At 33.1% G+C, this 23,458-nt stretch overlaps 1 pseudogene; it reads right to left on the bottom strand.

Annotated features, from left to right (window-relative positions):
* Positions 1-923: 923 nt before the first annotated feature.
* Positions 924-22,227, bottom strand: LOC120170106 (annotated as a pseudogene).
* Positions 22,228-23,458: the final 1,231 nt, after the last annotated feature.

Raw genomic sequence — 23,458 nt, 5'->3', positions numbered from 1 at the left:
CATAAATTAAGTAATATTAACTCGACATTTTTTTTATAAAATCTGAGTAAATATAATGTAATATTTTAAAAAAACTTCTAATTATTTGATAATGAGCACAGACGCTTATATATGCGTTGTTCTAACTCAGAATCTGAAAGAATAATAATAAATCTCTTAACTACTTAGATAGTTTAATTTTTACATTTTTTAAATACTCAATTTATAAAATAAAAATATATAAAATAATAATAGATTTTAAGAAATAATTTTAATCATCAGAATTTTAGATTATTGTCCCATATACTGGTAATAGAAAAAATATTTCATAAATGGAACTGTATTAATCTTACATGTTTTACTTATGAATATATAAATTATAATAAAATTACGAAGTATAATAAATTATCATAATTTTACAGATAATGAGATTACAAAAACATTAAGGACAGTACATTTATTTAAAAAAGTAAATTCAATAGAAGAGTAATATACTAAAATGTATTTCTATATAATCTTGTATTTATCCAACTAAATATCATAATTTTACTTTATAATCTAATAAACTAAACTTGTTTCAAAATTTTCAATTTTACAAAATATTTTAATAAAAGCTATGAAAACATTTTTTTTAATGTTTCACATATTTTCTTTTCTAAAATTTTAATCAAACTCAAATTTCTTTAATGTTTTAGAATCACCTTTATATTGAAAGAAAAAAAGGAAAGAGATAATGAAATCATACTCACTTTAATATTTAGCACACAAATAGAAGAAGATACATTGAATTCGATTCATAATTAAACAACAAACATACAAGAAAATATAGAGCTTCCTCTCTTCCACAACATAGCATATCATATTCACAAGCAGCTGTCAATTTATTCATTAAATAGATGAGGACTGCTGCAAATAGTAGTAATAATACCAACATCAATATGCCATTTTCTTAACTGATCATTCAGTTTGGTTTGGTGACGTGGGCGTCGATGGCGTTGGAGACTTCCTTCACGAATTCCAGAAGATCCTCGGGATGGTCAACTCCATCGTGCAGCTTCTCGTATTCTAAGGTCCAGTGTACTACGCTGCCAGTGCCACCGCTCTTGGGCGAAGCTTGAATGGTGACTGCAAAGCTCTTGTACTCTTCCAATATATCTCCCTCCAGCACTCTGAAAGTGATCAAGTTCTTGTCAGGGTCTACAGCTTCGATTTCATCCTTCACCGTTTTAGGCTTTCCATCTAAACAAAAAAAGAGAGCAAGAAATCAATCGAAAAGAATTCGGGGTTTGTTATGTTTATATAATTGTACCATACCATGAATATAACTCCAGTTGACAATGGTACCGACTTTCCCCCATTCACCCTATTGTAAATCACATCCTTGAATCTCGTCATTGCAAGCATGATGCACATGGTGGGGTTTGTTGGTGAACATATCGTGGAACTGCTCGGGAGATGCCTTGATCTCTACATCGGTTTCAAGCTTACCGGTTAGAGCTGAAGATGCCATTGTTTCAGACAAAAATTAGCTTTCAAGGAGAGTAGTTTGCTGCTTGTTTTAACAAAACCCCCCATTTTATACACTGGTGCATATGCTTAGGCAGCAATCTTCTCGGAATGATACTACTCATGTTCTTATCTGGCAACCAATTGTAACCCGTAATCTGATGACTCAACAAATTAATGTCACATTGTCATAAATATATTTTTTAAAATGATTTTATTTTTATTTTTATAGAATTGCTAATTAAAAGTATTTAAAAAATATAAAAAATAAAATTTTGATTATAATTGAGGGACTAAATGAGATAATTTTCATTAATTTAATATGTCACATCATCTCTTTAATGATGTTTAATGATTTCGTACCTATTTGATAACAAAACCCAAAGTTTAATTCCCATTATGTGAAGCTCAATATCCAAAAAAATCATTTTAACAAAGTTTAGTGGCCATTTATGAATTTTTACATTCATAAGGGTAATAGTGGTGCATATCATATGTAGTTCTACTATTACTGTGCGGTGGGAAAACCTAAGGTTAATTTGCATATGGTTTTAACTTGAAACATTACCTTATCTACTCTAAAAAGTTACATAATTGGTAATAATTTCGGTTACAACCAAGAATATTACATAACAACATGTTTTAACCTAAAATGTTATATTGTCTACTTTAAAAATTACAAAAATGATAATAATTTATGTCACACCCTCATTTTTAAATTAAAAATTATAATATTAATCTAGTTGATTTTATGGACCCAATTGCAAGTTTCAAAAGCTTTCCCTACCAACTAGGTAAAATTTACTGTTATGACTCCAGTAACACAGTCAGTGGTTGTGAATAAGGTATTCAGGCGTTGTCCTCTAGAGGTTTAAGGTAAAATTTTCCTTGCCAACCTTATGGAGCTTCCTTTAGAGGAGTTCGATCTGATTCTGGGGATGGATTGGTTGAATAAACATCGGGTTAATCTGGATTGCGAGTACAAGAAAGCTACTCTAAAGACTTTTGATAGTCGGACTGTTATGTTAGTTGCTGAGCATCGAGGCTATATTTCTAATATAATATCAGCTTTGGCTATTGATCGGATGATACGAAAGGGGTATGAGACTTTCATTGCATGTATCTTGAACACTAAAGGCTCTTTGTCCAAGATTGAGGAAATTCATACAGTTGTTGACTTTCCCGATGCCTTTCTTGAGGAGTTGCGAGGGTTACCTCTAGATAAAGTGTTAGAGTTTGAGATTGAGACTTATCTGGGTTCTGCATCTATTTATATGGCACCATATCGTATGGCCCCAAAGGAAGTTAAGGAGTTAAAGGTCCAGTTACAAGAATTACTTGATCGAGGATTCATTAGACATAGTACCTCACCTTGGGGGACCTCTGGTCCTATACGTGAAAAAGAATGATGGACTGCTTAGATTATGTATCGATTATTGGAAGCTGAACAAGTTGGCGGTTAAGAATAAATACCCACTACCCAGGATTGATGACTTATTCGATCAATTGCGGGGAGCTACGATATTTTCGAAGATTAATCTTCTCTTGTGGTACTATCAGTTGAAGGTAAAGGGTTTAGATGTTGTAAAATACGATCCGCACTAGATATGGGCATTATGAGTTTCTGGTGATGCCTTTTGGTCTGACAAATGCTCCCATATCTTTTATGGATCTGATGAACCGTGTGTTCTTGCCCTATTTAGATCTTTTTATAATGGTTTTCATTGATGAAATTCTAATATATCCCCAGACTGAGGCAGAGCATGATGAGCTGTTGAGTTAATTAATCGATGGAATAAGTCAAGAGGGGGGTGAATTGGCAATAAAAATTCCGGTGGAAGCTTTTGCAGAAAATTGAAAATATTTGCACATCGATTTAGGGTGGTTATACTTTCTCAACCAAAGTCTACGTCCACTACCTTAGCTATCCATACTAAGGATTTTCCACAAATTCACTATTTTTTCTTTCTTTTGAGGACAAAGAGTAACCTTACAAATCCCTCAAGATATATACCCCAATTCTTTATAACACTCTCTCCCAAAAGAGAACAATACAAATTTTATAAACTTACAAGAAAATCCTCACAAGGAAAGATGTTTGCACAATTCTAGAATAAAGAAAGAACACTCAAGAATAATAGAATTTAACACAATAAGTGTTTTGAAAGCAAAAATGAATATTGAATTAAATATGCTTGAAAATACTCAAACTTGAGGTTTGATGCTTTCTCTTTGATTCTATCTTGAGTCTTGATAATTGTTGTTGATCAATGGCTCCTAAGCTTGTTTAAATACACCTTGGATCACTTCTGAACGTTGGGGATCATTAGTGGAGTCAATAGAGTCGTTATTGTGTGAAAACAATTAATAAAACAGTTGTGAGCTTATGGTGCATCGATGCATAGGCTTTGTGCATCGGTACACTATGTGTAAAATTCAAATATTTCGACCGTTGTAAGACTTAGTGTATCGGTACACTGGGGTGCATCGCTGCACAAATCTGCTTCGATGTTTCAAAATAGCCAAAGTGCATCGATGCATGTCTTGTGCATCGATGCATGTCTTGTGCATCGGTGCACTGAATGCATTCGATGTTTCAAAATATTTAGGGGTGCATCGATGCATGGCTTGTGCATCGGTGCACTAAATGCATTCAAAATTCAATTTAATTAAGAGTACATCAATGCATGAACTATTGCTTCGATGCATGAACTAGTGCATCGATTTATTCCTTTGAAAATTAAAATTTTTGGCTCGTTTTTTGTTCGAAATTCTTTGTGAAAATTGTTTCAAAAATATTTTAAGATTAAAACACAATTTTACACTTTAGTAAGGATTAAATTTGGACTTTGAAAAACTTGGAGTAATATTTTGATATTCGGATAATTGTATTGAATATACTTAGAAAATCATTTGTAAAATCTTAAAATTCATTTATCTTAATTTGTTATATCGAAACATCAAAATATTTTCAAAAATCTCCCCCTTTTTAATATAAAAAAACATTTGAGTAATTTTAAGATTTTTTATGAAAATAATTTTTGAAATCAATTTTTGAAATTACTCCCTATAATATATCTTTCTCCCCCTTTTTAATAAATCAAAAAAGACTCTAAAATGGTTTTAAACAAGGTATTTGAAAAACATAGCCATTTGATACTTAGAATTTTAAAGTTCAAGCTGCTAAGATCAAATATCAAGAGAAAGATTAGCCATTAGTTTCATAATTCAATATCCATAATGTGAAATGACAAAATTGGTCATAATGCAACTAATATGTAAATGATGCAAAAATAATAAACATTAAGCTCAAATTGAAAATTCTAAACAAACCAAATATATAATAAGTTCAAACATCCAATCATCCAAAAACATAAATCCAAAAGCATAAAAAAGTTTTAACAATTCAAGGCAAGACAATCCAAAATATTAATCCAAAGTTTAACTCAGGCAAACTAAAGCAAGATAGGTCTAGTCGTCCATAGGAGGATCGAGAGGAGAAGGATAATGTGCTCGCACTTCAAGTGTGAGAGCATCCATACGTTCACGCATCTCCCGTTGAAACTTAGTTAGCTGATACTCCATGAAAGCAAACCTTAGATCAAATGACTCCATAAATGTTCGAAAATATAGAGGTATTTGTTCCTCTTGCTATGCCAGTTCTGGTGTTGGAGAATCATCGTCGGGTACGACCTCCTCAATATCTTGCATAAGCTGTTGAAGCTCTGGATCGTCATCAGTTGTCGGTGCCGGAGGAGGTGGAGTGAAGAACTAACTCCCGGAGTTTGCTCAGTTGGACGATAAACCCATTGGCCAGTTTTCTTATCCTTTTTCCATCCCGATTTCGTTAAGGAAGTGAGATTAATTTGGTTTTGGAGAGAGATGGGAATGTCAACCGAGACCATAAGCCCTAGTTTGATAAAAAAGATTTGAAAGAAGATAACCGTAAACTAAAGTTTCTATATTTTTGGAAGGAATAACGTTTACGTTGTCAACAAGCTCACCAAAAATAATCTGTGGCAAATTAATTTTCTTATTATGTTTGATACAATGTATCCACCATAAATCGATGACTCTAAGAGTGGAGTACCTACCTCCGGATGGTCTAAACCACCTAGAGATCATTAAATGAAGAAATCAATCATGATGTGTTTGTAAGGTACTAACACTATCCTTAAACTTATATGGTGTGGCCACAAGGTCTCTTTCATTATCTATGCCGGCATCGTCTAAACCAAAAGCATTAGCGATAGTTTCTGAATTGATGAAAATGACTTCTCCTAAGAGATAGGATTGTATGCCTATTTGTTGAAAACATTTTGATGTTTCGATATAACAAATTAAGTTAAATGAATTTTAAGATTTTACAAAAGATTTTCTAAGTATATTCGATGTAATTATTCGAATATCAAAATATTACTCCAAGTCTTTCAAAGTTCATTTTAATCCTTACTAAAGTGTAAAATTGTGTTTTATACTTAAACTATTTTAAAACAATTTTACAAAGTATTTCGAGCCTTAATCGAGCCAAAAATATTTTTTTAAAGGGTTTCAAGAAAAATCAGATTGTCTAGGGGGTACATATTCCCCCCCCAGGGGGTACAGATTCCCCCCAGGGGGTACCGATTCCCCCCTGTCTAACGGTCAAAAACAGATTGTAATTAGGGAACTGATTCCCCATGAGGGGGTACCGATTCCCCCCAAGCTCTAAGCTGTTTTATTAATTATTTTTCATCCCCAAACGGCTCCAAAACATCCCCAACGACTATATACGACTTCAAACATATTCCAAGCTATAAATAAAAGCCAAGGACACTTGAAGAAGCAATAGAACAACTATCCAAGCAATCAAACATAAGAGAAGAGTTTTTCATTCTTATTTCATCTTTCTTTTGTATATATTTTGTTCTTGTGAGCTCAATCTTGTAAACACCTACCTTAGAGAGGTTTTCTTATTTACATTTCTTATCCTTTTGTAAAGGGGAAAGATTCTAGCTAATCCCGTATAAAAGCTAGGGAAAGGTTCTAGTTTAGCCCGGAAAAACTAGGGAGTTTGTAAGGTTACTCTTTATCCTCAAAAGAAAGAACAAATTAGTGAATTTATTGGAAAATCCTTGGTGAGGAGCTAAGGTAGTGGACGTAGACTTTGGTTGAGAAAGTCGAACCACTATAAATCGCTGTGCAATTCTCTATCTTTCAATCTCCTTACTCTCTAAACACAAAACCGTTCCAACCTCTCTTTGTAAACCGTTCCGTTTGTCAATTTGAGCTTCCGAAAATCCCAATACTATTGTTTCGGTTTGACGAGCATTTTGAACACATACCTCATTAGAGTAGAAAATATGGACTAATTGTTTATAGACAATGGGCTTAATTTTGCACAATTTATCAAATTTCCAAGAACAAATGACAGGAAGATATTTGAAGTTAATATCCTCCATCGCTTGAATTGAAGGAATACGTTCCTCTCGGATTTTGTAGGATTGAAAATAACTAACGAACCTATCATATAATTCATCTCTACGACGACCGGGTTGGTTGAAGCAAGAATTAAGAATTGTTAATTTGGGTTTGTTTGGGTTTGGATTTTGTGGTGGAGAAGGAATAGGAGGGCGGTTTGGACTTGAGCGACTAGACGATATCCTAGGTCGTTTAGGATTAGACATTGTTCAAGAATCGCAATGGGATAGGTAACCTGTAAATTTAAAACACATGTATGCAATAAAATCAATCCAAAAACTCAATTGAGTCTGCAATAGTCAAGGTTCTCTAAACCGAATCCTAATGGGCAAAGTTTGGAAAACTATTTTGAAAATAATGTTTGAAGATCATAATATGTATAGTTTTCATGAAAACAACATAATTAAATCAAAAACATTAATTAAAACAATAAATTTTGAAATATTAATTTTTTTAATTTCAAAATTCAAAAACAATATGTGTTTTTGATGAAATTGGTTATAAAATCAAGTTTAGAATCAATATTAAGTCAATTCCTGATGAAATGTTCATCCTAGAACTAATCAAAACTAGTCTTAACTTCAAAAATAAATAATATAGAGGTTTTTGAAATATTACCTTGAAAATTTAGGATTGAGAGGAATGTGATGATGTTTTGCACGATTTAATGATTGTAACAGGATTTGGAGTTGAAATGCAAGTAATTTCCAACTTGAAACAGTTGTATTTGAGGCAAATTTGAGATTGGGGTGAGAGAGGGACGAACGGCGGCTAGAGAGTTTGAAGAGGGGTTCGAGAAAAATAAGAGAATTTTTGGGATTTAAACCCAAAATCCCAATGAGTGTATCGATGCAAAGCAGAGTGCATCGATGCACATTTATGGCGTGCATCGGTGCACCTTCATGGTGAATCGATGCACATTCAAGGGATGCATCGATGAAATAGGTAGTGTATCGATGCATTATGCATAAAATTGTCAAAAATCTGTTTTAAACACTTCTAAATGCTAAATTAATTAACTCTAGTGGTATTGGTAACTTATATATTGAAAATTAACTATGTTCAATCAATCAAATCAAATTCTTAAACTACATTTGAACATATCATTAATTCTCACTAAGAATCATAAACTCCCCCTAACTAATAGCAAAGAATACAATCAAAAGTGCTATTTTTTTATAAGCATTTTCCAAAACTAATTAAAATAGATAAAATTTATTTTAAACACCAAGTCAAGGTAGGTTGGTTAAACGTAATTCTCTTATAAGAGTTCAAAATCTTTCTTTATCTAAAGGTTTTGTAAAAATATCTGCTAATTGGTGTAAAGTATCAACATATTCTAGAATTATATCTTCTTTAACGACATAATCTCTAATGAAATGATATATAATTTCAATGTGCTTAGTTCTAGAGTGTTGGATGGGTTTTTTAGTGAGACAAATAGCACTAGTATTATCACACTTGATATGTATGGTACCTACTTCAATTCCATAATCAAAAAGTTGTTGTTTTATCCATAAAACTTCTGCACAACAACTACCGGCTGAAATGTATTCCGCTTCAGCGGTAGATAATGCAACACAATTTTGTTTCTTTGAAAACCAAGAAATCAACATATTTCATAGGAATTGGCAAGTATCGGAGGTGCTTTTCCTATCTATTTTACTTCCTCCATAATGCATCAGAGAAGGCATGCAAGCTAAAGCTAGAGTCTCTAGGATACCAAAGTCCTAAACTAGGAGTGTCCTTAAGGTATTTAAAGATCCTCTTGACAGCTAGTAAATGTGATTCCTTAGGGTATGATTAAAATATAGCACACATAAGAAAACACTAAACATAATGTCCGGTCTACTTGCGATTAGATAAAGCAAAGAGTCAATCATTGACCTATACAATTTAACATCCACACATTTACCTTCTTCATCTTTGTCAAGTTTTGTTGATGAGCTCATTAGATGGCATGATGTTTCCCATTTTCCAGTCCAAATTTCTTGAGCATATCCTCGATGTACTTAGCTTGATTGATGAAGATATCATCTTTTCTTTGCTTGATTTGGAGTCCCAAGAAAAATGAGAGCCCCCCCATCATGCTCATCTCAAATTCACTCTGCATTAGCTTAGAAAATTCTTGACAAAGAGCATCGTTAGTAGAACCAATTATTATATATTCAACATAAATTTGAACTACTAATAAATTTTTACCTATATGCTTTAAAAACAACGTTGTGTCAACCTTCCCTTTTGAAAAACCCTTTTTAATTAAAACAATTTGACAATCTTTCATACCAAGCTCTATGAGTTTGTTTTAAACCATAAAGTGCTTTTGTCAATTTAGAAACATGATTTGGAAATTTTGAATCTTCAAAACCAGGAGGTTGTTCCACATACACTTCTTCTTTTATAAAACCATTTAGAAATGCACTTTTAACATCCATTTGATATAATTTAAATTCATTGAAACATGCAAATGCTAATAACATTCTAATTGCTTCCATCCTAGCTATGGGAGCATATGATTCATTATAGTCTATGCCTTCTTCTTGAGTATACCCTTGAGCAACAAGTCTAGCCTTGTTTCTTACTATATTACCACTTTCATCAAGCTTATTTCTAAATACCCATCTAGTACCTACAGTAGATTTATTACTAGGCATTTCAACTAATGTTCATACTTTACTTCTCTCGAATTGATTCAATTCTTCTTGCATAGCCATAATCCAATGTTCATTATTTAATGCCTCTTTAATATTCTTAGGCTCTATGCATGAAATAAATGCAACATAATTACATATATTTCTAAGATAAGATCGAGTTGTTACCCCTTTGGATGGATCACCTATTATTTCACCATCCTTGACATAGTTGTATTCTCTTGGGTAAGAGACTTATCTTTCTTCAATGGTTGGATTCTCGAGAGGATCTTGAGTTTCCTCATTTTTCGTTTCTTCCTTTGATGATGGTTCTTCAACGTCATGTCTAATGTCATTTGTGTTTATAATACATACATCATCATTTACACAAGAATCCTTCCTCGGAAGGGGATTATCATCAAAAACAACATGTATAGACTCTTCTACAACTAAAGTTCTTTTATTAAATACTCGATAAGCTTTTCTTCCTTTGATGATGGTTCTTCAACGCATGTCTAATTCATTTGTGTTTATAATACATACATCATTTTACACAAGATCCTTCCTCGAAGGGGATATCATCAAAAACAACATGTATAGACTCTTCTACAACTAAAGTTCTTTTATTAAATACTCGATAAGCTTTAGAATTTAATGAATAACTCAGAAAAATTCCTTCATCACTTTTAGCATCAAATTTGCCAAGATTTTCTTTACCGTTGTTTAAAACAAAACATTTACATCCATTTTTGAAAAGTTCATATGGAGTTTTCTTCAAAATAGGCCTAATCATTACTTGATTTACAATATAACAAGAGGTATTTGTGGCTTCTTCCCAAAAATATTTTGGCAAATTGTTTTCACAAAGCATGATTCTAGCCATTTCTTCTAAAGTTTGATTTTTCCTCTCAACAACTCCATTTTGTTGAGGGGTTCTAGGTGCTGAAAAATTATGGCTAATACCATTAGAATTAAAAAACTCAATAAATCCAAGATTTTCAAATTCAGTTCCATGATCACTTCTAACACTAGTGATAGAGTAACCTTTTTCGTTTTGGATTATTTTTGAAAATATGATGAAATGTTCTAATGCTTCATCTTTTGTACTTAAGAATAGAACCCAATTATATCTAGAATAGTCATCTACCAAGACAAAAGCATATTGTTTTCCACCTAAGCTAGTAGTTCTAGATGGCCCAAAAAGATCTAAATAAATCAATTGTAATACTTTACTAGTGGATACATTATTAATGGATTTAAAAGAAACTCACTTTTGTTTTTCTTTAGCTCAAGCATCACAGATTTTATCATTATCAAATTTTAGTTTAGGGAACCCTCGAACTAAATCTCCTTGAATTAACCGTTGCAAAACACTCATACTAGCATGTCCTAGTCTCCTATGCCATAACCAACTATCAAGCTCATCCTTAGCAACTAGGCATAAATTAGTCATATCTATAGAATCTAAATGCACCATGTATATGTTTCCTATTCTATGATCAACAAGCATAATCCGATTAGATGCAATGTCAATGACTTTACAACCATTAGTTTCAAACATGACATTGAATCCCTTATCACAAAATTGACTAATACTTAATAGATTATGCTTTAACACATTCACATATAAAACATTTTGAATTTGTATGGAAGAGGTATTACCTATAGTGCCTATTCCTTCAATGTGACCTTTTGAATTATCACCAAAAGTCACTTTCTCCTCCATTTTTGGCGTTAAGCTATATGAACCGGTTCTTGTCTCCGGTCATGTCCCTTGATCATCCACTATCAAGGTACCATGAATTTGAATTTGTTTCCCATGCCTTGTAGCAATGCTCTTTTTCCTACACGCATAGATTAATTTTTTATTTTTGGTACCCAATTTCTTTTGGGTCTATATTCATTAGTTTCCAAAATTCTAGTCCCCTTAGGATATCCTTAGATCATCAATTTTCTTTTGATGATCATCATGTACTCTTGAAAGTAAGTTATGCAAATCAGTATTTTTCTTTTCAAATTCATCTAATTTGATTTGCAATTCTTTGATCTTACTTTCAATATCATTGTTGGTTTTGGACATAAGACTATTTTCATTTTTCAATTTTGAAATATCATTTTTATATTTTGAAAATAAAGTCTTATAATCCGAAGCCAACCTATTGTAATCATCTAATAACTCATCATAAGATAAATCATCTAAATCAAATGAGTTAGAGGTTACTTGAGAGTTTTCCCCAATGGCCATCAAGCACAAGTTTGCAACTTCTTGTTCCTCTTCATCGGAACCTTCTTCATCGCTCTATGTAGCCACATGATCCTTGTGCTTCTTTTTTATTGACCCTTTTTTCTTCAATAGAGAGCAATCATATTTGACATGCCCTGACTTTTTGCACTCATAGAAAATGATATGGTCTTTCTCTTTCGGCTCATTTTTGAAGCCTTCATTGTGTTTGAATTTTCTTCCTTGGTTGGGCCTCATTAATTTTCTGAACCGTTTGGCAAATAATGCCATCTCCTTGTCATCGTTATCTTCATCCGAATCACTCTCATCTTTTGTGGATTTGAGAGCAACTCCCACGTTCTTCTTCTTCTCTATCTCTTTTTTTATCTCGTCCGTCTTTTTGAGATCTACCTCATCTTGAAGCATCATTTCATGAGTGAGGAGGGAACCAATTAGCTCATCGAGAGTTAAGGATTTTAATTTTTTAGCCTCAATGATCGTCGTTTTCTTTGATTGCCAAGATTTTGGAAGAGAGTAAACTAACTTTCTTACAAGCTTCTCATTTAGAATGATCTCTACAAATGATTTGAGACCATTGACAATCGTGGAAAATCTATCTGTCATATCTTTGATATCTTCACCCGGTTTCATCCTGAAATTTTCATAGCTATGAGTTAGAAGACTAAATTTGGATTCTTTTACCTCGTTTGTGCCTTCATGAGTGACTTGTAGTTTATCTCATATTTCCTTGGTGGTTGTACAAGATGATATTCTCCCGTATTCATCTAGTCCAAGAGCACAAAAGATAATATGGATAGCTTTGGAGTTGAGCTGGAACATTCTTTATTGTCTCTCCTTCACTCCACAATCTTAGATGAGTGGAAGGTTTGATATATCTGTCTTCTATGATATTCCATGCTCACATGTCACTTGCTTGAATGAATACATCATTCTATTCTTCCAATAAGCATAATTATCTCCATTGAAGAAAGGAAGCTTGTTGACAGGAAATGAATCAAGACCAAAGTCCTGGTTTGAAGTGGAAGCCATTGATAACTTGATTATCAATGTAACTCTTTCTCAAATCGACTCAAGAGGTGATTAAACCTTCAAATGAGTGAGGCTTTGATACCAACTGTTAAGTTAATTGATCGATGGAATAAGCCAAGAGGGGGGTGAATTGGAAATAAAAATTCCGATGGAAGCTTTTGCAGAAAATTAAAAATATTTACACAGCGATTTAGAGTGGTTCGACTTTCTCAACCAAATTATACGTTCACTACCTTAGCTATCCACACTAAGGATTTTCCACAAATTCACTAATTTGTCTTTCTTTTGAGGACAAAGAGTAACCTTACAAATCCCTCAAGAATTATACCCCAAATTCTTGAGAACACTCTCTTTCAAAGAAAACAATACAAATTTTGCAAACTTACAAGAAAATCCTCACAAGGAAAAATGTTTGCACAATTCTAGAACAAAGAAAGAACACTCGAGAATAATAGAATTTAGCACAATAAGTGTTCTTGAAAGCAAAAATGAATATTGAATAAAATAGGCTTGAAAATGCTCAAACTTGAGGTTTGATGCTTTCTCTTTGATTCTTGATAATTGTTGTTGATCAATGGTTCATAAGCTTGTTTAAATATACCTTGGATCACTTCTGAATGTTGGGGATCATTAGTGGAGTCAATAGAGCTGTTATTATGTGAAAACAATTAATAAAACAGTTGGGAGCGTATGGTGCATCGATGCATATGCTTTGTGCATCGGTACACTATGTGTAAAATTCAAATATTTCGACCGTTAGAAGACTTAGTGCATCGATGCACAAATCTACTTCGATGTTTCAAAATAGTTAGGTTGCATCGATGCATGTCTTGTGTATCGGTTCACTGAATGCATTCAATGTTTAAAAATATTTAGGGGTACATCGATGAATGACTTGTGCCTTGGTGCACTAAATGCATTCGAAATTCAATTTAATTAAGAGTGCATCGATGCATGAACTAGTGCATTGATTTATTCCTTTAAAAATTGAACTTTTTGGCTCGATTTTTTGTTCGAAATACTTTGTGATTCAAAAATATTTTAAGATTAAAACACAATTTTACACTTTAGTAAGGATTAAATTTGGACTTTGAAAAACTTGGAGTAATATTTTGATATTCGGATAATTGTATCGAATATACTTAGAAAATCAATTGTAAAATCTTAAAATTCATTTATCTTAATTTGTTATATCGAAACATCAAAATGTTTTCAACATGAGCATATGAGGATTGTTCTACAGACACTGAAAGAGCATCATCTATATGTCAAACTGAGCAAGTGAGAATTATGGCTTCAGGAGGTGTCGTTTCTTGGGTATATTGTTTCTGCGAGACGTATTCAAGTCGATCCGAGTAAAATTGAGGCCATTGTGAGTTGGAAGTGACCCAAGAATGTCTTTGAGATCCATAGTTTCATGGGCTTAGCTGGGTATTATCGACTTTTTATGGAGGGCTTCTCGATTATTGCTGCCTCTTTGACGACATTATTGAGGAAGAATGTTCCGCTTGACTAGGGTGATGCACAATAAGAGAGTTTTGAGAAATTGAAGAAATCTTTGACTCAAACTCCAGTTTTAACTCAACCTGAGCCCGAGAAGGATTTTATATTTTATAGTGATGCTTCACACTCTGGACTTAGTTGTGTTCTGATGCAGGAGGGAAGAGTAGTCTCTTATGCATCACGTCAGTTGAGGCCGCATGAGTATAATTACCCTACCCATGATATGGATTTGGGAGAAGTGATCTTTGCTTTAAAGATCTGGAGACACTATTTCTTTGGAGAGAAATATTACATTTTTATTTATCACAAGAGTTTGAAATATCTTTTGACCCAGAAGGAACTTAATCTGAGGTAGTATTGTTGGCTTGAACTTCTTAAGAATTATGATTGCAAGATTGACTACTATCCGGGTAACTCTAATGTCATTGTGGATGCTCTGAACCAGAAGACGATAACTAATCTGAGGTCTTTATTTTCCAAGATGAAGTTATATGAAAATGGTATTCTGTTAGCAAAATTGCAAGTTAAGTCGACCTTGGCCAGAGAGATCAAGGCCAAGCAGATTCTTGATAGCTCTTTGCTCTCCACCATTGAACAAGTTGAGCAGGATACTACCTCAGATCATGCTTTTGAAAAGGATGGAGTTTTATGCTTAAATGGTCGATATTGTGTACCAAAGATGCAGAGTTGAGACATGTTATTCTCAGTGAGGCTCACAATAGCCCTTATGCTATGCACCCCAGTAGAGATAAGATGTAGCGGAATATGAGAGAGAGGTATCGTTGGGTTGGTAAGAAGAAATATATCTATGATTTTATGGCTAGATGTTTGACTTATCAGCATGTTACGGCAAAACACCATCATCCGTCGGGTCTGTTACAGCCTATCAAGATTCCCGAGTGGAATTGGGAGCGTATTACTATGAATTTTGTTACTGGTCTGCCTTTGACTCATTCGAAAAAGGATTTTGTCTAGTGATTATTGATAGACTTACAAAGTCGGCTTATTTTATTCATGTCCAAGTAAATTATTCTTTGGACAAGCTGGCTAGATTGTATATCTTAGAGATCTTCAGATTGCATAGTGTTCTATTATCAATCATTTCTGATCAAGATTCGAGATTTACTTTGAGATTCTAGAAAACACTGTATGAGACCTTGGGTACTAGACTAAATTTCAGTATAACTTTCCACCCGCAGACTGATGGTTAATCTAAAATAGTGATTCAAGATTTTGAGTATATGTTGAGGTGTTGTGTAATTGATTTTTGTGGTAGTTGGGAGGAATTTTTGCCCTTGGTTGAGTTTGCTTACAATAACAGCTATCAGGCTAGCATTCGTATGGTGTCGTGTGAAGCACTACATTGGCGTAGATGTCGCACCCCAATCTGTTGGAATGAGTAGCGTGATAGAAAGACTTTGGGATCTGAGTTAGTTCGAGAGACTGAGAACACATTCAGATTGATTCGTGACCGCCTAAAAGAGGCATTTGACAAGTATAAGTCTTATGCTGACAAAGAAGGAAATGAATCGAGTTTGAGGTCGGAGATCAGATCTTTTTGAAGGTATCTCCATGGAAAAAAGTGTTGAGATTTAGGCGTAAAGGTAAATTGAGTCCGAAATTTATTGGGCCATATCATATTCTGAAGAGAGTTGGACCTGTTGCGTATCAACTCGAGTTGCCTCTACAGCTCAGCCGTATTCATGATGTCTTTTACGTATCCATATTGAAGTTGTATCGTTCAGACCCTGGTCACATTATTCAATTAGAGGATGTTGAGTTGAGGCCAAACTTATCCTATGACGAGGAGCCTATTCAAATTTTGGATCGAGGTAAGAGAGTGCTGAGGAGCAAGCGTATCCCGATGATAAATGTTCAGTGGAGTAACCGTGATCCTACGGAAGCTACCAAGGAGACAGAGGAATCAATGAAGACTCAATTTCCACATCTGTTTGCTTTAGATAAATTTTGAGGACGAAATTTCTTATAAGGGAGAATTGTCACATGCCCATTTTTAAATTAAAAATTATAAAATTAATCTAGTTGATTTTATGGACTAAATTGCAAGTTTCAGAAGCTTGCGAATTGATTTTAAACTGTTAGGAAGTTTAGGCACTTAATCCTAAATTTTTCCCTTTTTGGTCGGTAGAGAAAAATAAAAAAAAAGAAGTGTAGTTGAGGGGTTTTGAACCACTTACCCAAAACATGGCTAATCATTTCTTTACCAACTAGGCTAGGCCACTGTTAGTGTATATAATAATAAAAATAAGTTTTGAGGTTTAGACTTGGGTTAAAATACCAAAAAACCATCCCCTATTTTTAAATAAAGATCGAGCCAAATCCCCAAATTAATCCCCAAAATCCCTAGGCACCCGTCGCCCTCACCATCGTCGAGCAACCATCTGGCCGCCGTGTAGGTCACCGCCCTTATCAAAGTGATTGATTACCTCTCGCGAATGAAACCCCTCTATTCCCTCACCAAAATTCATCGTCGATAGTCGCGATGGAGCATTTCAATGATCGACGAAATCCCTAACTTTCACGACTATTTTCGTCGATTCAGGCCAATCTAGTCGGCATTACTGCTCACCGCCTGCACCGTTGCATCCCTCGCATAAATCTAAACAAAACATGGGTGGGTTCATCAATTATCCGTAGTTGTTCCGCCGTCCGTCATCAGTATGGTACCGAGCGCTTTTTATTCGTTTTCATCATGATATTGGTTCAATTTTGGGTTATTTTAGAAGTACAATGTTAAGTTGTATCTTGTGGAGTGATCAGTCGTCCTCAACTGCCCCTGTCATCGTTGTACGCGCCGCTGAGTCAATTTGACTGAGTCAACCTGTTGACTTTGACCATAGTTGACTTTGACCAGCGTTAACTTTGACCAAAAAGATAAATTTTCTGAAAAATTATATCTTATATTTTTCGATGTCCTGAGTCCGAATATGAAGTATGTTTTATCAAATTCGAATTCGAAAGCTTCCAAATTGACCGAAAAACTCGAACATACGTATGTATTTAAGTATTTTATTTAAAAAAGTTAAATAAGGTTAACGATGGATATAAGATATTTTTATTTGAAGGTACTCAAGACTCTCCAGACTATTCGATAGCTCGACCCAGCTCCTCTCGATCCGTTCGACCTCGCGAGCCAGTGATTACTCGTATGACCCATAAACTCTAAGAATATTCGAATTAAAATATTATTATGATATTAGCTTTGTTGCATTATGAATTAGGTTCGAGCACTTCTGCAGAGTGTGGCGATGCAGGAGCTCAATAGACTTGTTGTTTGATCCTTTTTTGCTAGGTGTGTTCCTTATGTGTTATACGATTGTTTTATCTGTTTTGAAATGTGATTTACCGTAATTACTAATTTACTGAATCTTTTAACAGCTCGATATTATGATTTACTGGTTGACTGATTATTAACTATGACTGTTTGATATATGTTATATGGTTACTTATTTTCACTAGAAAATATGATTATGCCGATTTATCGTCTTTCTTTGGACTAAAAATATAATTTGTTTGGGTAAACTACATTAGTAGTTACCACCCTTATCGTTTCTTTCTATTTTATCGAACTATTTTTTTTGACAAAAATATCAATGTTACCTTTTTTTCTATATTTGTAACCACCATTAAATATTTTACCGCTACATAGGTTTTAATCTTTAACTTTATTTTTCATGCCATTTTCTCTCTCCTAATGCAATGACCATTTTTAGAACCATTCACTTCAAACTTGGCAAATTCTGAATCACAAGCTCTTTTGCCTTGAAATCATCATTTCGATCACCCTTCTTCTTATTTATTATTATTTATTGTCATTATTACTAATCATTATCATTTATTATAGATATTATTTATTGTTTTTTTATTAGTATTTATATTTATTTTATTATTACTTCAATATTATTAATTTATCATTATTATTATTTCTATTACTATTTATTATTATTTCAGTATTATTATCTTTATTAGTATTATTATTAGTTTATCATTATCTTATTGTTATTTATTATTATTATTGTTATATTTATCATTTATTATTATTTTACTATCGTAATATTATTATTATTATTAGATTATTATTATTAATAATAATTATTTTATCATTTTTATTACTATTTATTACTATTTCAATATATATATATTCTTAAACCCAAAATCCATTCAAATAAGCCCCAAACCATACCCAAATACGCAAAATGGCCATTACATTCAAACTACAAACCCAAATTCGATAGCCCAATACAATTGTAATTTGGCTAACCATACAACCCTAATTTTCACAAAGGGGCCCTGCCGCCAATGCCCCTTTAGCTTCTAACGGGCCCACAACATCTCCCACGTGAGCACATTGACCAACAACGTGGTCCCAAAAGCAACCGAAAGCTAGTCCCCTCCCCAATCAACCTCCACAACGGCTTACCTTAGGCCATTTGGGCGTAGGTGCCAACCTAAGAGAATATCTTGGGGCCTAAAAGTCTACCCAACGGAGTACCTTAGGGCCTAAGAGCCTACCCAAGGAAGTACCTTGGGGCCTTAGAGCCTACCCAAGGTCACCAGTGGTCCTTAAGGAATTACCAGCTTGATCAGAGTTGAACCTCCATACTCCAGAATCTTACCCAGACAGTATCCCAATAATCGGTTAATACAATAAAAAGTAGAATTCATGATCCATAAATTAGGAATGATTATATTTTCCAATAAAAACAGATAATTAGATAACACATATCATGTAGCCATAGTTCATAAACAGTAAATCAATACATTAGTAAATCAGAATATCGAATAGTTAAAAGATTTAGTAAATCATTAACTTTGGTAAATCACATTTTAGGACATATAAAATAATCATATAGCACATAAGGGATACACTAGAGGATCTGGTTATTTTTCGGAGGTACTTAGCAATTATTAAGTAGGGGAAACATGAAACTTCTGCAGTCTGATTGAATTTTATAAATGAGATCCTTATAAAAGGGGGTTTGATAGTTAACAGATTCATCAGTCATCCAGGAAATAATTTATCAAGATCATATTATTCAGATATATCAGCAAGATATTCAGGAATTATTGTATCAAAATTTATTTAGGATTCAGACATTCATAAAGTGATTCCATCAATCATGCTTATAAAGGCATTTTAGTCATTTAATTCCTGAGAAATTTGATAAATCAATTTAATAAGGGTATGCATCAATTTACAGAATTCTAGATTTCAAGCATCTTAACAGGTTTTCAATTCCAATCGCACTATACAATTCCCAACAAATGCGACACTTATCAATTATGTAGGTAGAGAAACCTCACGAATATTCATTTCTTAAAACTGGCAGCACTGCAGAATCAAACTGATCACCTTCAGAACCATCTTTGGACGAATCATGAGGAGACGAATTGGTATTTAAGCAATATTTATTTATTTCTCGTATTGTAATAGTATTAGGGATGATCGACCTACTTAGGCTGTACTTTTAAAACCTCAGGGGCTTTACATCATTTAAAGCTTCACTGGTATCTTCAGAAGTTATCCAAAGACATTTACGTAATCCAAGTCATGAGGGTATTTAGATCACTCTGGTATTCGAGGTAGATTTATTCATTCATGAGATTTAAGGTATTCAGTTATATTCCAGGGCTTGGGGTTATTTTAGGTTATTTTACACTTCAGGGGTATTTTGGTCATTTTATAGTACAATGGTATTTCAGTCATTTCCTTTCATCCATTCTTTCCATTTAATTTAAACATGTCATTTTTCTCTATTCATTTCAAACAATTTTGACCATAAGAGTACTTTCGATAAGTTAATCTTCGGGTGTATGCTCATAAATCAGAAATTTTGGGTTTAGTGCCTTCTTAGAGGTTACAAACTATTTATCAGAAATCTCCTGAACAATATAGGAACTTAACATTTAAATAAGTAATTTATCGGATTAGATATGAATTCTCAAGGTAATTTCTCAATCAAGGTCAACACAGGCTATTTTTACCTCTCAAGGGTAATTTTATAATTTCTCATCTAGATATTTTCGGTGTTTCAATTTTAACAAGAGTAATCAAATTTTAAGGGTTATGAGGTTAATCGCTTCACTGGTTAATCACTGAACTTGGAATTATTCCTTATAAATCTTCTAATTTCTTATACGAGCCATCGGAGTTTTATTTAGTTACTTACTTTTTACCGCATTCGAATCAAGTTTAGAAATAATTAACTATATAGATGAGACCAAACATATTCATCCATGCACTTAACAATACCAACATGTATCGTAAAACATGTATAGGGTAGTAAAGTATTACCTCGATTCTTGAGCTACACCAGTCGAACATTAAAACTATATTTGATCACTCTCAAACTTGAATCCAACGTCCAATAATATATCAGATATTGTAACATCCCCAACCCGAATCCAACTAGGATCTGAGTCTGAGGTGTCACATTGACTTTTTAAAACATTTACTTGTATAAAATAGTGAGTAATTTAAAACTTTTATAACATATAACTTATTCAAAACGTTTATAGAACTATTCAGAGCTTATACAATTCAAATCTTTTAAATACATGCCAACTAGACTTTTATACCATAAAATACATTTAAATCATATATTTTCTGATCTGAAACTTTATAAGGAAAAATACTGACCTGACTTGCACCTCAACAATCCATAAGCTTGTAAGAACCTGCGTGTGAAACACTCACACGCTAAGTCTATGACTTAGTGAGGTGAATAAATATATATAATGTAAACTCTAACTTGTAATCATGCAGGAACAACTATTATTATCATATCATACACATCATATCAAATCATCTCACTCATATGATTTTCATATAACAATTACATATATATCACCATTTATGTTTTTGTCCTGCTCCTATACTATTATACTTCATATCTCTTATTTCTTATTCATATGATCTCTTACATTCATATTCTATAACTTATAACAAATTCTTATATCATCATATATAAGTCATTTATACTCACTCACATATACATCAACATATATTCATGTAACAGATACAATAACCCATATCAAACATATATCATATCATGCAATTCATATACATATATCATATACATATATCACATACATATATCATATATTATAGATATGTGAGTCTATTGAGGTTGTGCACTATGTTGTCACCACAACTCGTATAATTCCCACTAGGGGTGCGTAGAATTTGTCCCGTAGGACCACTATGTCCCGAAGGACCACATATCACATATGTCCCGAATGACCACTATATCCCGAAGGACCACATAGACCCTCGACTCTTGGCATGCCAACTATACCTCTAGCTCTCCTAACACTTACATGGCATTCTCTTTTATATCGTTTCACATAGTCATATCTCATATGCTCATAGCTTTTATCATATCATTTCTCATTCATATATATATGATTCACTTTCAAGTATCACATATACACATTCATATCACATGTTCATATAAACTCATAACTTCTTTCACATGTACTTGTAATCAGGTAGTTTCTTTTCACCTAGTTCATGTCACTTTTCATAATATTCATTTATCACATACATAATCTCTATCATATATACATTTCTTCACTTATCTCATAGTTATGTATCATTTTACATAATTTAACTTATATCATATTATCATGTGTGCATATATCATGGACACTTAACATGTATCATATAAACATTTATTCACTCATATCATTAACATATGTAACAATCAATAACACACACATAACATATCAAACATATGCTCATATTAATGAATTCATGCATTCTACTATAGGAAATAGACTTGTTACAAGTCTTATTTCTATTAAACATAATACACTATTTAATGTGCACTCACCTTGGCCTCACTAGGTTCCAATTCGCTTTATGATTTCCTCTCTTTCGATCGAATCTTAACTTGACAATCGACCCGGACTTGTTCGTGCTCGATATCTATATAATCATACATTGATACATATCAGTATCCAATTGATATACTTTAATCTATCATTTCATAAACTGAATAACGATCTATTCCATTTCTCATTGAAGTGCATCAGTACATACTACAGTGCATTGATGCATCCCTTAATAGGTGCATCAATGCACTACCCATGCATTGGTACACTATATACATTCGATGTTTTATTATAAAGGAGGTGCATCGATGCACTCCTTATGCATCGATGCACTAATTGCATTCGATGTTTCTTCTTTAAAGGGTGCATCGATACACCTTACCCAGAAATTGCATTTTAAGCCCGAAAATCCATTTAATTCCGAAAATCCATTTAATTCAACTCAAATGCTTCATATTTCATCCCCTTTTATATTCCTAACTTACATATACATATTTGCACTCATTTCTACTCAATAATCACTTCTTTAACCTTCATATCCTATTCTCCTTAAGAAATTCAAGAATCATACCCAAATTTTAACATATTACAAATCCAATTCTAACACTTCATACATGTTAGTTAGATTAATGACAAGTAAAATTCACTCTAAAACCTCATTAAAGATCCCTCTTTCAAGATTTCACTTATTTCTCTCTTTTCTTTAATTCCCTCTATTCTCTTCATCTTATTGTTTCAAGATAATTTAAGCTCTCCTTAAGTGTAATTATCACCTAATAATCAAAACTCAACCTTAAATTTCAGCTAATAATCAACAACAAGAAATCTTACATTTGCTTGAGCTCTCACGTGGAGGAGGAAGAAGAAGGGAGAAGAGTTTTCCAGATAACTCTCCTCACAAGCTTATCTCTTAATAAAGAGATAAGATAATTTTCTTTAGATAACAAAGACCATTTTGCCCTTAATCTCCTTTAATAATTACTAATAACTTTCAGGAAATATCTCCACATAAATCATTGAACTATTTAACTTTTCTACTTTTATCCCCAAATTCTAAAATTTTACAATTTAGTCACTAACCCGGTATTGAGGATGTTACAAATCTCCCCTCCTTTTAAGAAAATTCGTCCTCGAATTTTCATTGTATATACCAATAAGAACATATCTTTTAATGTTCTTATGTTGGTTTAACAACTTTATCCCATCTTTATAACTTTAATAATTAGTTTTACTTATACAAAACCTTATTCTT

The sequence above is a fragment of the Hibiscus syriacus genome, unplaced genomic scaffold (genome assembly GCF_006381635.1).
Source record: "Hibiscus syriacus cultivar Baekdansim isolate YM2019G1 unplaced genomic scaffold, ASM638163v2 tig00003041_pilon, whole genome shotgun sequence".
In the NCBI taxonomy this organism is placed as follows: Eukaryota; Viridiplantae; Streptophyta; class Magnoliopsida; order Malvales; family Malvaceae; genus Hibiscus; species Hibiscus syriacus.
Note: the sequence above shows the minus strand (reverse complement) of the source record. Positions and strands in the feature narration are given on the sequence as shown.